This window comes from Peromyscus leucopus, chromosome 10 (assembly GCF_004664715.2).
Source record: "Peromyscus leucopus breed LL Stock chromosome 10, UCI_PerLeu_2.1, whole genome shotgun sequence".
Classification (NCBI taxonomy): domain Eukaryota; kingdom Metazoa; phylum Chordata; class Mammalia; order Rodentia; family Cricetidae; genus Peromyscus; species Peromyscus leucopus.
This window is the reverse complement of record NC_051071.1, coordinates 39753550-39771538: the sequence shown is the minus strand read 5'-3', so window position 1 is coordinate 39771538 and position 17989 is coordinate 39753550. Positions and strand designations below refer to the sequence as shown.

The window sequence follows — 17989 nt, the reverse complement described above, 5'->3', positions numbered from 1 at the left end:
CCAAACCCAGGACATCATGTGTGGTGGTCAAATGCTTTGCCAATAAACCACATCCTCAGTGAAGGCTGGGGATATTTGTTAAAAGCATTAATAATTTTATATATATTCTTTTTCATAGAGAGAGAGAGAGAGAGGAGGGGGAAACAATAACATCTTGCCTTTAGTTGTGCACAAACTCAAGGAGAAAACAGGTTAGATTTGGCCATTCTGTCTGAGTATCTGATTACATGACCAATAGAGTGAGCAGCTCTCTTTCTGTTTCTTCCCAGTCCTCACCACACTATACTGTGGGCCAACTTTTCAGAAGCATGTACAGTGTGGCAATGTCTGTCTGCAGTATTGATGCTGCCGCTGATTTGCTTTCTAACAGTGCTGCATTAAAATGATGGCTTCCTCTTTTAAGATTGTGCATCACCAATGCTGAAGTCATTGGTGGGCATCTAAAATTTGAGTTCATATTTCCCTACTGACTCAAAATATCGAATTCTATGGCAGCACTCTACCAGAAATAAACCAAGGAACACATAATAACATAGTAGTGAATGTTTTATCTGCCTCCAAAGAACTCATGCCTTTGTGTTCTTGGGGTCCCAGGGAAGGAATCTTCTTTGTTACAGCAACTGTTGCCAGTTGAAGCAAGCAAGCTTCCTTCAAGGTGATAGATGAGTTCTTCTCAAAGTTTTCACATTTTATAAAGTGAACATTAGCTATGTTGAATTTTGCTTTGTGTTTTTGTTTTGGACAAGGTTTCCTCTGTGGCGCTCTGAATTAATTATATGCATTGTCTGTTAGACACAATTTCCTTCATCCGTCAGGGAGGACATTACTTTGAAGGGGTCTTCTACCAGGACTCACTGAATTCATGTAAGCAGGAGCATGACACACTTGCTCCCATGTGCCCCAGAGAACTGAGAAAAGCAGCATTGGATCTGAAAAGCTGAAGATCTAGGTAGTTGTGGGCCTAGTTGGACTCAGAGGTGAAAGATTCTAGGTCTAGAAGATTCAATCTCTGGGTCTACTTTATTTGACACTCCATGGTTATTGAAAACAAAACTGAAACCCCAAACCCCAAGGTTGGGAGAAAAGAAGGGGACCCATTACGCCCATTAGAATGGAAAGTAAATAATGACTCTTTTATTTACAAAACAACTGATTTAGCTGAAACCCAAATAAGATGTACCAAACTGAGGAGCAGTTTCATGTGACAGAGTGGTGGAGGACTGTGCTGACTTGTTTTATGTCAACTTGACACAAGCTAAAGTCATCGGAGAGGAGGGAACCTCAATTGAGTAAATGACTCAAGACCAGGCTCTATAGAAGCCTGTAGGGCATTTTCTTAAAATTAGTGATTGATGGGCAGTCTATTGTGTGTGGTGCCATCCATGGGCTAGTAGTTCTGGGTTCTATAAGAAAGTAGACTGAGCAAGCCATAGGGGAGCCTGGCAGTAAGCAGCACCCTTTCATGGCCTCTGCACCAGCTCCTGCCTTCAGGTTCCTGCCTTGTTTAAGTTCCTTTCTTGACTTCCTTTGATGATGAACAGTGATGAAGAAGTGTAAGGCAAATAAACCCTTTCCTCATCAACATGCTTTTTTGTCATGGTGTTTTGTCACAGCAATAGAAATCTTAGCTAAGAAAAGGACAGAGACCTTGCTGTTTGAAAGCAGACCATTTGCTCATCTCTGTACTGTTTCTATGTTTATCTTCTCTGGCTCCAGATCTAATCTGTGTTTCGATATGTTACAATGTGGGAGTATATATGTACATATTTATAGGATATATCCCATTACATAGTATCTATTTCTATTGCTCAAAAATGAAAAGCATTTGGGACTTATTGGTCATTTTATAAGGTTTAGCACACAAACTCTGAACACAGAATGGGCTCCTGCCTCCCTTCCCCCACTTCTTATCCCTCTAATTTCATTTTGTGTTTGAGAAACCACAAGGGGCTTGAATTACCAAGAGAGAATAGCAGTATTTCACTGGGCAGAATCTTACTACGGTCCCTGTTTACTCCCAACCCTGGGCTATGGGGTCCTGTATGGGCTTCTCCCCTAGAGTGTGGTTAGGACCTCTGAGTGTGCTAAGATGACACTTCACAACTGTGAAGACACTGTGACATCAGATGAGATGATTCAGATGTGGTCATTTTAAGAATCAGTGGACAGGATTTAATCAAGTAAACTCTAGGCACAGGTGGCTCTGACTTTTCCAGGTGCAATTCTCAATAGGACTGGGTCCTTTCTAAAGAGAAAGTGACTCTCTTCCATTGAGAAGTTATTGAAGTAACTGGGTAGCACCTAGGACCTGAGGACCTCAGTCTTCACAACACTAAAGACCTGAATACTGAGCAGAACTTTGGCTGTGGGAGAGGACCCCAAATTCTAGCTGAGAGCATATGCCTTGTTCACAGCCTTGTCAATCCTGATATGCCCATCCTCTGACAGCCTTGTCAATCCTGATATGCCCATCCTCTGATCTTCAGCAGCCATGCTACAATAAGTATGTGTTGCTTAAAGCCACAGAGTTTATAATGGCTGATAACAATACAAAGTGAGCATAAACATCTAAAAAACCGTGTATTCAGACAGCAAATCTACGGTACCTGTGTCTGCCACAACCTGTCTCTTTGGCATCTTCCTTCATCTACCTCCCTAAGCGAAACCAAAGTGGGGATCTAAGCAAGGTCTGCACTACAGAGAGCCCCTTGCTTGCCCGGGCTCCAGCTGGTGCCTTTGCTCCATACCCACAGACGCAGCTTTATCGGCGCTTGCTTTATTCTGTTATGACCACAGGGAAAAATTCTTCCCTAGGGACAAAAATACTTAGCTTGCTCTTGCTTTGGAAATATCAGATACTTGATTCTAGACATAAATCTTAGACGGGGTCTTAGACGTGAACTTGCAGTCATGCCATCCTTCACCAGTGGATGAAGAAGAAGGCATGTGGCTGTCACCATATACTTCTTTTATGTCCCTACTCACTTTTTGAATGTTCTTTCCTGTTCAGGCTTCTAGGCTTTTTCTTCCTCTTTCCCTTTGTGTGGTGGCATTTGACTTGAATTTTGATGAGGGAAATTTGGTCCCTCCCCAAGAACTTATTTGGGGGTAATTAATTCTTGGCTTCCTAGCAGTACTTCACAACTGTGACTTCCTTCGCTATGAATTGACTGACTAAATGTCCAGGCATGGGACATGTGCAATTATTGCATTTCATTTTGCCAAAAATTTAATCGTGTATTGAACTTGCCCTGTTGGGAATGAGAACGGTGATTGACTGTGTAGGAGAGGAAGGATGGAATTCATATGAGGACTGCACAGGAATCTCTGAGAAACTCGTTTCAAGTCCCCTCCTACACAAACAGGAGCAGTCCAGAAAATGGAGCCCATGCCTGAGGGAGGGGATGGTCTCACCCAACAACAGGCAGACCACAGTGATGGCTGATGAACTTTTGATTGACTGTGCAGTAGGGAGTACAAAGAGATGTAGGAGAACAGGATAGGGGAAGAAAAATGCATGTGACACTTGAGAGCTAGTACTTCAGATACGGTGGCAAGGATGTTGAAAATCCGGCCAGATGTAGGAGAGCATGCAGTGCTGAGGAACTCACTGATTATTCAAGACAAGTTAAATTTGAATTTGGAATCATGTGTAGTTTCAAGAAAACTATTGTAGTGCTTAATGCATGACAAAATGAATACTAATTAATGCCTTACTAATCTAGATTTTTGCAATATGGGGGAAGTGCCAGGATGGAGTCATCCTTATCTAATTCTACCCTGAATCTACAAATCTTATAGGTATTTGCCTGTAGTCAGTGCTAAGATCAGCGAGGGAGCTGCAGGAATGAATCTCATCAGTGAACAGCCTGCCACAAGGATTCTCTCTCTGTCTCTCTCTGTCTGTCTCTTTCTGTGTCTCTCTGTCTCTGTCTCTGTGGTGTGTGTGTGTGTGTGTGTGTGTGTGTGTGTGTGTGTGTGTGTGTATGTGAATGTACATGCATATATATGCCCATGCATGAGGAGACCAGAATGAACATCCGGTGTCTTCCTCAATCTCTCTTTATCTTATTTTTTGAGACAGTGTCTCTCACTGAACCCGAATTTCACCACTTTAGCTAGATGGGCTGGCCAGCAAGTCCTAGGGATTTTCCTGTCTCCACCTCTCCAGTTCAGGGAATACAGGCACACCACCTCATTTGGCTTTTTATGTGGATGTTGGAGGATAGACCGTAGGTCCTCAAGCACCTTATAAGCTGAGCCTCCTCTTCCAGTCTCACAAGCCTATTCGGATAAGATCATTTGTGTGGTTTTATTAATAAACAAACAAACAAGTAAAAAGAAACAAGTAGGAGAAGAAACTGGAAACTGCTTACATGGTCATGACTGCTTAATTGGATATTGTTTCTCATTCAGTAAAATAAAGCTCCATAGAAATGCAGCAAGTCAATGCAGGAATCACAGTTAGATTCAATGTAATTTAAAGTATACAAGGTTTCCTTTTAAAATTAAAAATAGTATCCCTTTTACTAGTCATCAGTATTCCTTCCCATCTGACTTTCTTAATGAGGAAGAGATTCATGAGGCTTTGTAAGGCTCTTCTCTTTGGTATTTCACCAGGTATAGGGGCTCTGAAAACTTTGGAGGCTAAGGAGTGAGCCAGGTTTGAATGTAAGACACATGATTGCAATCTAGTAAGTCTTTAGGTCTAGCTGCACAACAGAGGACCAATTCAGCACATGGCAGGTCATCAAAGGCCTGGCACAGACAGGCTCCAATGCAGATGGACAGGCAATGGCAGACTATAGACCATAGATTATGCCAGAGGCAGAGATTCAGCTACTAACTGCCTATGGAGGGCAGGCTCTGGGAGAAACATAGAAATTGTATGTGAGGTCTAACAAACACATCAGGAGCATAGAAAGTTCAAGTCAACCACTGAGATGTTCCTTGAGCCATTCACTACCGTCACTGTCCTCGTCTGACATTACCAACTCTGACACAGTCTGAGGAGGTCTGGGGGCTCACAACATAGATTTTTCACCTCCAAGGCTCACCTCTTTGTATGTATATGATTTCAGGCTTTCTCCCCTCTGAAAAAAATCTTTACAAAAAGTTCTTGGTTTCTAAGTCTCACTAGGTACATGGTGGTGAAGTTGCTCCATCACTAATTTTTAGTGAATAGTCTAAGTACTTCTATGAGAAGCTGAATGTATGAAAGGTATAATATTTTTAAAAAGTAGATTTCTATTTTAGGTAGCAAGAGACTGTGCACAAAAGGCCTTTTCCTGGGTTATACATTAGATACCTCATTAACTTAAAAACAGAATTCACATGTAAATTACAACCCTTGTTACTGCTCATAACTGCAGTTCAGATACGCTGGCGGTTTTCCCATACCTTCATAAACCAGTAACCGCCAGAAGAAATTACATATTGCACCTAACACATAATTGTCCTTAAAGAGGTAATACTTGTTCAAAAACGTTACAAGGTGGCTGCAGATTTCACACGAAGCGAAGCTACAGTTGCAAGTTCATGGTGATGTTGATGTTAATTTTGCTATTTCCCTGTAGGTTCTTGGAAGGTTGAATTTAGGTCTTGACTATTAAAGGGCTGGATTTTTTGCATTCAGCTGTAATGACTCTGATCCAGGGAAAGTTGATGAGAAGGAACATCTAGGACATTGTAAACACAAGAGAGTGGCCTTTGAACAGCCTTCACAGAGTCCCAGGAGACTGTCAGTTGAACTCGTAGAGTAGAAAGCTGAGAAACTTTAGCATTTGTCCCTTTAGGCTTGAAATGAATTGTTTATCTCCAAGAGTAGGGGTGAAATGAGTCTCCAATGTGCCTGTGTGTGTGTGTGTGTGTGTGTGTGTGTGTGTGTGTCCATGTTCATCAAGAGCTTGTCCTTCCAGCACTTAAAATGGAAACAGAATGTAATGTTCTGATGACTCATAATATCTTCTTTACGTGGGCACGTTTGTCTAAGAGCTCCTGAGAAATAGGCAGAAAGTTTTGACACTTCTGAAACTGATGACCTGTCTTTGAAGTGCATTGTTTTGCAGATGACTTATTTTGAAGCTAATGGGACAAAAAGTGACGGGAGCCTGTGGTTTTGCAGAGAGTACATCAGATGATGGTGGTCAATCCCTTCTATTGGTTTTTGAAATGGCCAAGGTCCCATTTCTGCTATGAATTCTTCCTGAATCCTGGGCACATTCCCCAGAGAAGCCCCCTGCCCCTCATTATCAGAGTTGAACAGATGGTCCTGAGCAGTTGTCGGGACTTCTGCATGATGCCAAGTGAAAATTAACACTCGTGGGGACACTGTTTGCTATTCCAAGACCAAGATCTCAGTGCTTCTGTTTGGAGACACTTCCCCCAACCTGGAATGCATCAGTGGTCATAATCTCCAACATTTCTATGCTTCTTATGCAAGAATTGTGGGTACACAGTGTGCTTGGACGAGACTGTGTGCCCCTCCCAAAGTTGTAATTTCTTATCTATCTCTGTGATTTTAAAGTATAAGTTTGTATTTTTCAAAAGGTATTACCCTCCACTCAGAAAATTTTAATGTAAACTCAATGTCATGAGTATACATTAAATAAATTAATAGTTGAAATATATCATTCCTTTTTGTTTCTTACCAATTTCTTATGTTTCTTGTCTAGTTTCTACTCCCCCAACCCCTGGTATATAAGATCTATAAGAGAGGCAAATGATAGTTTTATTTGGAGATACAGCAGGTATTTAGTAATTATTTATAAATAAAAGAGCAGATCACCTGGAGGTCATGACAAAATGGGGGTCATAATGACAAAGTCTGCTTTCTGGGTGTTTCTGAATTGCTCCCTCCTTTAAATGCCTCATCCTGCATATGACCAACTGTGAAAACTAGCATTGACTTAGTGGCCTGTTGTGGTCTAGATACTGAGATGAGTTCTTAGTTGGGTAGTCATTTCCTGCATACTTCTTGAGGCCAAATGATGATGATATTCTTAGTACTGGAGGGAATAAAAGGCTAGACAGGCTGCAGGCTTGCTTTCGAGCACAGCCATTGTTATGAGGAGTGCCCCCAAAGTTCCCTTGAGATCTAGTATTTCCAGAGTCATTCCTTGAAACACTATAGCCTCCCTGTGTGTCTCTCTCTTAAGTTCATTGACTCAGCCATCCATTCCAATAACCTACTGTTTTGTGGGATTCACTTCATGCAAAGTCCCCTGCTGAGTGCCTGACAACATAATCCAAACTTTGTCTATACGCTACCTACGATTTGTGTAGGGGGTGTTGAGTGCAGTGAAAGGCAGGGTGGGGGCTGGAGGAAGGTGCTTCTGTTGGCACCGAGTTCAACTGACAAATGTCAGCAAGTATCCTTTGCGGGTATCCCCAATAGAAGGGGTGAAGGACAATCATCCTCACAGGATGTTGTCACGGCCCCCAGACTGCAGTGGTGTGGGATCTGGCTGGCCTGCCAGTTCCTCTCATCTTGTTAAACCCAGGGCTTTCCTTGAAAACCTTGAATTAGCCTGGTTTGTTCACCTTACTTCTCAACGTGTACAGAGTGCTTTGGTCTTTCTGTAAACGAGCCTGAGAAAGGAGCTGATGGGACCACCCATCCTGCAGTGTTCACCCTACCCCTGTCGTCCTCAAAGGCTAACGCTTTAGAAGAGCCTCTTGATTTTCATTCCGGTCTGTTTCATTTGACCGTCACTCACACTGCTCCACCACCTTCATACCATATAAGAAGGCACCCTGTTCTCAGGATGGAGCTTTTGACTGCATCACATTTCTATCAGAGAGGTCCCTTGTTTTACAACCAACCCCTCAGTTCATTAGACAAAATAGTGAATTATTTTCAGGATGTTTGCCTTTTTCTTTTATATATATATATATATATATATATATATATATATATATATATATATATATATATATACATATGCTGTGGGACAAGATGTATCAAATATTTCACATGGGAGTTTGTGCCACCATGATAATTAAAGCCAGAAAGTTATGTGAAGGTCTTCTTGTATTAAGTAAACTAGCCCTTGCTGAGAATGGAAAGATAAATGATAGAATGCAGAGATGAAAGTTGCTGTAAAAATGATCAAAGATTCAAGATATATAAACTGCGGGAATAGGACCCACATATTTTTATCTTTGCTGAGAAAGGTTACCATTTTTTTAAAGACAGTAACAGAATAATAACATCCTCGGCCAATAATTGCATGACTGTGTGACCCCCCATGCCTATAGATGTTGCAAGGAAGAAAAGCAAAACAGAAAATTAACAGGGAACAATGCCTTGCCCAGAGTTTGTTTGCTGCCCTTCTCATGATGATTAGATTCTGTCAATCAAAGAGTGCTTTCATACAAAAGGCCATTAGGAGTTGAAGCTCCAGTTCTTCTGAAGGGCAACCAAACTTGAATTCTATTAGACATAGAAGATCCTCTATGGCTAGAACTATCAAGGGGGTAAAGTATAGCTATTGGCATTTAGGTTCGTAAATCATGCTTACCTGGGGATTTTAACAAACCATGGACTGAAGTTTTATGTTTTCCCTTCCTAAGCACATATTGCATTTTTATGCTGAGACTGTATTAGTTGTTTGTGTGGCTTCATCAAATTGTGATTCATAGGGTACATGTATAAGGCCTGGAAATAGATACATTGCAATCAGCCGAAGAGCATTGGTTTGTAAGTCGATATGTGCCAAGAGGGCGGAAAAAGCTCCTATGGATCTTTTGTGTTGTCGTTAAATAAAGAGCTCTCTCTTTTTTTCAGGCTTCAAATAAACTTCTATCTTTCTCAAGTTGACTGTGAGGTCTTCAGTGCATCTAATGAGGACCAAACCCAAGGTACAAAAGGTGGACCCAGCACCGGAGAGTTCAGAGTAGAGAGGCAGGTTCTGAACATCACTTCCCAGCTAGGCAAGATCTGGTAGAGTGCGTGGGCCGGGTTTCCTGCCTCCTCTCTTTCTGCATTCCCAAGGTCCTTCTTTGCCTGCCTTTGTTCACGGTGCTCTTCCATCTGAGGCAGGAACTTTTACTGAATATTCTGACCTCATTCTCTGTGTACTGCCCCCAGGATGTCACTGTAATGCTTGTGGAGAGTGTAGGAGGTGACAGGCTGAGTGGCTGAGCCAGAGCAGAGCGCAACACCACGCCTATCTCCTCTCCTCAGACCAGTTCTCGCCTGGACTGCTGCAGTCACCTCTTTGCTAGTACCCCTTCTCCATCTATGCATTCTATCTCACATGCTTCATGGCGTCTGAGTACCCTACTTCTCCCACCCTGCCTCCAGGTTGTTCCTGAGATGAAGACAGAGCCCCACACCATCTGACTCTCTGCTTATGTCAACCCACATCTGCATCCCCCTTGTTCTCACGTTGTTTCTCAAAGCTCCACTATATCCTGGGGAAGGATAGTCCCTCTGCACACGGGCTGCTCTTCTTTCAGTCTTGGAAGTCACTTCTTCTAACTCAGAATGATCAGGTCATTGTTCAGTTCCTCAGTGGTCTCTTACAGCTGGATTGGATTAGTGTCCTGTTCTGTACTCCTACTTACCCAGGCTCCTCTCCTTTGGAGCATTGTGCTGTAGATGTGGCTGGTGTTTGTCATATTTAATCAAAGTCTATCCCCTCTACTAGATGATAAATATGCCCCACAAAGGCAGAAGTCACTTCTGTTTGAGTTGGTAAACACACACACACACACACACACACACACACACACACATATCATAAACATACATATATACATAAACACATCTATCTATCTATCTATCTATCTATCTATCTATCTATCTATCTATCTATCTATCATCTATCATCTATCAATCTGTCTATCCTGTTCCCTCACTGGTATCCTATAGATAGCCTTAGAGTCTTCATGAATACCAAGTTTTATGAATACATCTACCCACTAATTGAAGCTGGATTGTGAGATAAAATTCATTCATTGATGAATTTGGCCTACACCAGGGATGGGAAAATAGTAATTCATAGCCAAATTTGGCTGGCCACTTATTTTTATTAATAAGATGTTATTGTAATGTGGCCATGATAAATAATGTATATATTGGTCAAAGCTTGGTCTTATAGTAGAAAAATACTTGGTTTGTAGAACTTTACAGAAATACTTATCTCTGGCCTAGTCTTTTCATGTTTCCTATCTAGTTGTTTCCTCTCTCCCTCCCTGTCTCCCTCCATTCCCCCTTCTCTCCCATACCTTCCTTTTGCATCTTGTCTTGGGTTATAACTAGGTAAGTGTACATAATGCTCTGTTATTCCTGTGATCCTCAGTGGGATAACACACTTCCATAAAGCTTCCAACTCCCATTCTTGATCTGAGACCTTCCCCAACCCATGTGGTAATGGGATCATAGGTTTCTGGCTTGGGGGAAGGTCTGGTCTCTCTTCCCTTTTTCCCTCCTCTGCTGCTGATCTAGCTTTCCCTTGAACCAATCAGCATGTTCCCGAGCCAGTCACTACTGTGCATCATCTGCTGCCTCTCTCCTGTTACATTTCCCTGACTCTTACTGCTTGTTCTTTTCATAGGTCTAACCCTTTGTCACTCCCATATCCCAGGTTGAGCACTTCAGGTCCGTGAGTCCAGTGGGGTCTGTATGAAAATCTGTGAGTACTGTAACACTCAGTCCCACCCTCTCAGTCTCTGTGAGATTGGGGCCATGGGAGTGTCACGGTGTCAGATCCAGCAGGATCTGCAGGGATGTCTCAGCTAATTAACTTATTGAAAAGATGAGCTGGCTTTCACCAGAGGTGACCCAGCTCGTAGTGACACATTAGGACTTGACTCTTCAGGCTTCTGCCCTTAGCTGGCTCTAGTTCAGGAAGCTGAATTCTTTCATAACAATGTCTAGGACAGTCCTTGTCTCTACCTTTATTCCAAGTCTGTATTTTGAAAACTCATTTTGAGAAAGAACATATATCTTTTGCCAAAAATCTCTTTTAAATCTCACATTAAAATAGAAGTTGGTTTACATGTTTGGTACTCATATTTTTTTTTTACTAAGCCACTGACTTCAAGAGTCTAGCTGTTTGTTAAATGCAAATTCTTTTTTCTTAGAAATAATATATGGACTCAAGTTATTTCTTCAGGGCTTGATTTTAAGGATTCTCATTTGTCTGAAGATGTCATTTCTCTGAAGACTATGACAAAGTGTTTGAAAGGCAAAGATGAGACACATAGGCACAAAGTTCACTTTTCCTGAGTGACTTCAATGGCTCTCACAAACATAAACCCATTTTACCCTCCCCCAAATTTGCCACACTGGCCAACATGACATTCAATTTAGAATCAGAAATCTGAGTTATTCAAGCAGTAAAGGTAGAATCAAGATTCAAACTCAAATCTAGTTCTTAATGGCTAGTTTCATGTCAACTGGACATAAGCTGGAGTCCTCTGAAATGTAGGGAAAACTCAATTGAGAAAATCCCTCCATAAGATCCAGCTGTATGGGGCATTTTATTAACTAGTGATTGACATGGGAAGGCCAAGTCCTTGTGGATAGTACTATCCCTGGGCTGGTGGTCCCAGGTTCTATAATGAAGCAGGCTGAGAAAGTCTTGATGAGCAAGCCAATGAGCAGCACCTCTCCATAGCCTCTGCATCAGCTCCTGCATCCAGGTTCCCGCCCTGTTTGAATTCCTATCTTGACTTCTTTTGATAATGAGCAGTGATGTGGAAGCATGTGCCAAATAAACCCTTTGGCCCTGGTGTTTCATCACAGCCATAGCAGCAGTAACTAGGACAGACCTGGTGTTCTTCTAGTAGGCTGCCTATTCAAGTTCAAGATACTTAGTTTTTCATGATGTGTAGTTAGTGTTACCTCTCAACTGCAGAGTGATTTGTCTTTTAGTGGAGACCAGCAACATAGTTAGTGATTTTCTTAAAGAGATTTATAACCCATCCCTCTCATGTTTTGTCTTATCTGAGCATCCCTGGGAATTCATCATCCAGCCCACCTTTAAGGTGACTCTGTCTAGGCTAACAAACGGTGAAGAGTGGTTAGTGAATGGAGATGGGTAGAATGAAGTAAACCAGTTTTAATTTGCCTTTATTTCAGGAAGTTTCTAGTTGTGTGAGATACCTATTTGGAATTCGGACCTTAAGTCTAGAAATAATGTTGGTCTTCTCCATTCAGTGGCCGATTTCTCTCCATCTCTCCACACTACTTCAGGGAGTTGGAGCATCCTTGGGGTTTCTCCAAGTATGGCTTACTCTGCATTCAGTTTGCAAAGCTTGGGCAACAGAACTCTGAAATGGTTGTAGCTTTAAACTCACCTGTATTGGAGTTCAGGCTTTCCCAGCGTGCTATGTCAACACAGATGGATAGGTTCTGGTGCCCCTCAGTTTTTGCTTTTGTTTTGATTTTTTTGATTTTTCAAGACAGGGTTTCTCCACGAAGTCTTAGTTGTCCTTGGCTATCCTGGAACTCACTCTGTCAACCAGGCTGGCCTCAAACTCAGTTTTATTTTACCTGTTTCAAAGGTCCTAAACTCATTTTTTTTCCAGAACATGGAAAGACTGTATGCCTTGGCCTAGTCCCAAGGTCTGAGACATTTTTTGAAAGATCTGCTTTATGATATTTGAAGATTGTATTGCTGTTTATGGAATGACGACCATTGCTTCCATTTAGATTTTGCCTGAACATATTTATTTCAAAAGGACTTTCATGTGTGTTATCTCCATTCGTCAGTCCATTCTTCACACTGTGGCTAAAGTGATTTGGGGGAAGAAAAAAAAATATCAATTTGATCTTATCCTATCCCAGCTTAACCCCCTCCATTTGCTTCCTGTTGCCACTAAAATTTTCCAAATTCCTTTCCATGGTTTGAAGGTTCCTGCAGTAGCTGATGTAGGAACTGCTGATGACAGCTGTCTACCTGCCTATTCCATTCCTCCTTTTTCCAGGTAGCTATCTTGGTCTTCCTCAGGATTGTAGTACTCACACCTGCTCCCAGGTTTCTGTTGTTTCCCAACTGTAGCATGCCCTTTACTCGGATGTCTGTAGGGCTGGCTCATTGACACTGGAAGCTCATGTCACCTAACGATGTGGATGGTCTGCACTGCAATCTAATATGCTTTAGTTCACGTCTAGATCAGCAACAGACACCTGCCCAAGAGAATTTCCTTTGTATCTTTCCATTCTGGAGCTATGCTTTTGTTTTTGCTCTAGCAGCCTTAGTGCATGCAGACTATTCAAAATGTACTAAACTGAGTTCTCTGTGACTGAAGGAATGAACCTGGAGTTTCCTTCGGGTCTCTTCTTTCCTTGGAGGGGTAAGAAGACAGGAGGTCTGACTGCATTTAGGGGAGACTATTGAACTCCATTAAGAGGCTGTGTACTCTACATTGGCTCTCTTGCTAACCACTTGTGTATGTAGGCAACCATTTTTTTTCTTGATCTTTCTCTTCTGGAAAATGGGAAGGTTTGAATTTCAACTTGTTTTGTAGACTCATGGCCAGAACTTTTAAGCATGATTGCAATTTTTTGTGTGATTATAAAAGTGGATTTCCCTGTGTTGATTTAGAGAATAGTCATATTAAATAACTCTAACAAATTGAAATGAGTATACCTTTCCATTTCAGTTTTTCTCAAGACAGGGACTTGCCCTGTAGCACAGGCTACCACAGAGACTTAGCATCCTCCTGACTCAGCCTCCAGAGTGACAGAGGGATGACAGGTGTGTGTTAACACACCTCACTCAAACTTCTACACTGTTGAAAAGAATCAAGGCTCTGTGAGGCAGACTTAGTCTCATATCATGTGGGTATATTCCTCTCGTCTGCCACAGAGTTGTGTTTAGCATGTGTGACAGAAACAAATCACAGGGAAAAGAAAATGCAACATGTATATGTATGGCTTTCTGACTAGCTACATTCAAACTGCTGGACAGTGACAGACGATGAAGGATGCTGTGAGGTGCCTTTTCCTGTCCTTTATCTTGTGGCTCCTGTGGAGAATGTACCAATTTTGCTTCTGTTACAGAAAACAAAACTAGAAAGATAACATCGGGGCTGTTTAAAAGACCATAATTAATGCTGGGGTTACCACAAGATCTCATGTTTTTTTTTTTTTTTTTAATCCTCCCCTCCCCCCCTTTATTTTGCCAAATTGTAATATAGTGATTTATTTTCTCTGGGAGTGATGGTATATTTCCAGTATAATGTCTATAGCAGAGGTGTGGGCCAAGTTTCCAGGTCCTCACCAGAATGTTTGTCTTCAACTTCTGCTTTTCTGTGGTATACCCCAATTTATGAGCCACAGTAAGTGAATAATAAGCCCCACTGAACGACCATCTTCCCAGCAGTCTCGCCAAGCGACTGGCTGCACTGTCTCGTTGCTCCTTTCCTTGGTAAGCTTTGGGCTCAGTGTGCGCTTTGGCTGATCATGCCCCTTTCTTCTTGGACTGATAGAGACATTAAATCTCCCTCTCTGGCTCTCTAGCACCCACTTTGGCTCCACACTCTAATTAAAGGGTAGTATGAACTGTATGTTTATGGTTCTTTAACAGCGTTCCTCGTGTTGCTGTGGAGAATTAGCTTTCTCTGAAGACCGGCTGAAGTTCCTGAAGGAGATCCGTAATTATCCATGATGAATGTTTAATGTTTCTCCAGCCAGGGCTACCTTCCCCCTTCTATACTAGAGAACGTAAGGAGGGGAGGAGGACTCCCTAGCAGCAGCTTTGCCATGGGCTTGGCTTCATTTGTAACGAAACGTTTTAGTCTGGCTTTGGAAGTATAGCTGCTGGACTTAACACTGTTTCCCAGTCTCCTCTGCTATGTTAGTCCCTAAATCGTCACTATGTCTTTATACAATGGACAGGGTTCCTTTTGAAGATGTACAGTGCAATGTTTTCATTAAAAAAAAATAGTGCTAGAAAGGAAAAAAAAAGTCAGTCACTCCTACCTGTCTCTGGCTTTCAAGGGCAATCTATATTATCCATCATGATGGTGCGTGAGTGGTGCAAGGTTTAGCAAAAGATTCAGGGTACTGTAATGATTCAGTGTGGAGAAGCAGAGGTACATCCTGGGGAGATAGATCCCTTGCCCCCAGTCCTACATATTCATAGGACACTATAACGAAGAGAATCCTGGAAATGTGCAGGTATGTTTTTACCAATCCCATTTATCAAATATGGTAAACTGAGCCTCAGCTCTATGAGTTTCTGTGTGTTTTTTAACATGATATATGGATTTTTCCTATTGTATTGTTCAACTGTAAAAATATTTTGTAAAATATTTTAAAGAGAAAAAACACACTGTTACTACCATTTTTAAAACAATTGAAAAGGATAAAAAGGGAAGTGTAATAAGAACCGTATATTTTTGTGTCAGAAGTAGCCTTTCTATGGTACTCTTTAGATAAAGCTGAGTATTGGAAGAGCAAGAGGGAGATAAGTAGCTTCCTTATTTATCTTAGTCCAAAATCTATTTTCCTCACTGCTGGTTGTTGGCATTGTGTGATGATATGACACAGAATCAGAGGACCAGACTATCAGGGGGGAAAAAGAGAGAGTCCCAATTTAACAGATATTCACTAAAATTTTCTCCTTATCTCTACATCACAAAAAAATAAGTAGCTGTTAAATTTCTAGTCCTGCAATCTTTCTGATTTATCATCAAATTGTGGGTGCACTTAGCTGTCTAGTGTTGGGGAATCCGATATATCCTGTCACATAAGAAAATAAGAAAAAAAATCCCATTGGATAATAGCTTACAGTTTCCCCCACAGTGATTTATTTCTGTCACAAGACTTAATTTTATCATGAGGCAGATGCTCTGTCTGTAGCAGCACATTCATTGCTGCATTTATCTGCTTCATTAACACAAAAGCACCTGCTGCATCGGGGAGATGCATTTGGCTTCTTTATTGTATGCCCTGATGACCCGATTAGTTACTATTTAAGCACATCTTTAATTTTCACTGTTTTGAGAGTTGAGCATCTTTAGTTCCTTGTGATAAAGTGAAGCCAATGTGAGGAGGGCCCACAGCGAACAACAATGCTGAAGAGTGACTCTAACAGCAGCAGAAGGTGTTAGCACCAGTCTCTCGGTACCAAGTCCCTGCGATTCAGGTCAGAGGGAATAGGCGGAGCTTAGTGGGACCACCAGGTGGTACCTGGGATGAACTGGACATAGATTGCTATGCATTAATTTTGGTGACTGGTGTGTGGCAGCCATTGTTGCTTCTCACAGAGTCTGCAAGTAGACTTAGAAATGTATCTAAAGGAAAGATGGGAAAATGTCGGGAAAGAAAAAGAAAAGGACAAAGGGGAGGACAAGGGCAGGAGGGAACGAGGGGAGATGAGAAGGAAGACATGGAAGGGGAGAAGGATGGAGAAGGGAAAAGAAGCAGGGAGGGAGAAAAAGGAGAAGAGAGGCAAGAGTGATAGGTAGGAAAGAAAAAGGAAAGGGAATGAAGTGTAAAAGAGATTAAAAGGAAGGAAGGAGATGGAAAGAAGGAAGAAGAAAGGGGAAGAAGGAAACAGAAAAGAAAGGAGTCAGGAAGGAGGTAGGGAGGGAAGAAGGGACTTGTCCAGTCCTTTGGTCTGCTCTCTGGTCTTTACCACACAACACTTAATGACGAGCTTGTGTCTCATCAGCTCAGCCCTACTTCCAATCTGCTGCTTAATATAGATCTGCCACTCTGCATAACCATCTTGTTCTTGGGGACAGCTGAGGGCCACAGGTTGGAATGCTCCGCCAACTGTCACCATTCCAGAGGAGCCTCTACATCTGCCTCTGGGCTCTGCTCTGCAGTCCTTCCCCATCTCAGAATGGCAGAGGGCTTCTTCCCCTGGCAGGAGGTCTCAGGAGGAAGTGTTGGAACTGTCCCACCAGCTCCTGAGATCTGGCAATTCCTCTCTGATGTGTCATGCAAAGGGCAGTCCTGTTGTCAACTGTCAAAGACTAATGACAAGACACATTGGCTTCTGGGGAGTCTCCAGAGTCTCCACCCCCTCTCCACCTCCCTTTGCTCTTCTCTTCCCAACCTGCTTCCTCATCCAGTTTTCCTTAAATGAAAATTCAGCTCGACCCTTCCTGTCCCTTTTGCATCCACCAGGGTACTGGTGGTAAGGTGAATGCTAACAGCGAGTTCCCTGGGTTTGCATTTCTGTGGCAAGACCGCAAGAAAACTAATAGACAGGAAAGGAGACCAAGCTAATGACAAGTCTCGAAACAGCTGTTGGATGATTCAGCTTCACTACTTCAGTTAATTAATCAGCACCTTGCTGGCAACTCTGGGGGAGAGACTCGTTAGATTCTAGGAGCACACAGACAATGCTTTCATATCAAATATGTTCAACAACATCGAATACGGAGATAACTTGCACAGCAGCGGTCAGGGGATAGGAGCTTAGAAAGACACCTGGGAAGCAGCTCGGTGTTCTTGCTGATATGTCCTTTGTAGAAGGACTGAAAGTGCTGTTGGCTTTGTTGTGGGTAAATAGCCCAAATAACACATGGGTGAAAGAATCTCCAGGGTTCCTTGCCATTGAAGCAGCTTCTTCTTTACTGTAGTAAATACATACTTGTAGGTTGATCACAATGTGGATGATGCAGAGGAACAATCCAGCATCCTCATTTCTGAGTTTGATCACAGTCTCCCATTTGGGATTTTAATCATGGAAAGTGTCCTCCAACTTGACAACAGCTAAGACAGAATTCTTATATAGGTCGCTCATTAAGCTCCCCCAGTATTTAGTGAGGAGTGTTATTGACTCTTCGGCTTTCCCCTGACTTTTTCTACTCTAGAGGGAGGCAGCTTCTTGTTCTCCTTAGGAAGTTGATAAAGTCATACATATTTTATGAATGGTAATGCACAGAAATCTTAGACAGAATTCTATCTATATCTGGCCAGTGCACTCGACAGTTTTTTGCTTGTCCAAAATTGTCAGGATAATTGGAACTGAATTTAGTGTAAAAGCTGTATTATCCTAAATTCCTGTTGTCCCAA

General features: G+C 42.1%; 1 protein-coding gene across 1 annotated transcript in view; it reads left to right on the top strand.

Moving 5' to 3' along the window:
• The window catches only part of Ppargc1a (PPARG coactivator 1 alpha), a 644210-nt gene that overhangs the window by 423479 nt on the left and 202742 nt on the right, over positions 1–17989 (top strand). The window lies entirely within an intron of this gene.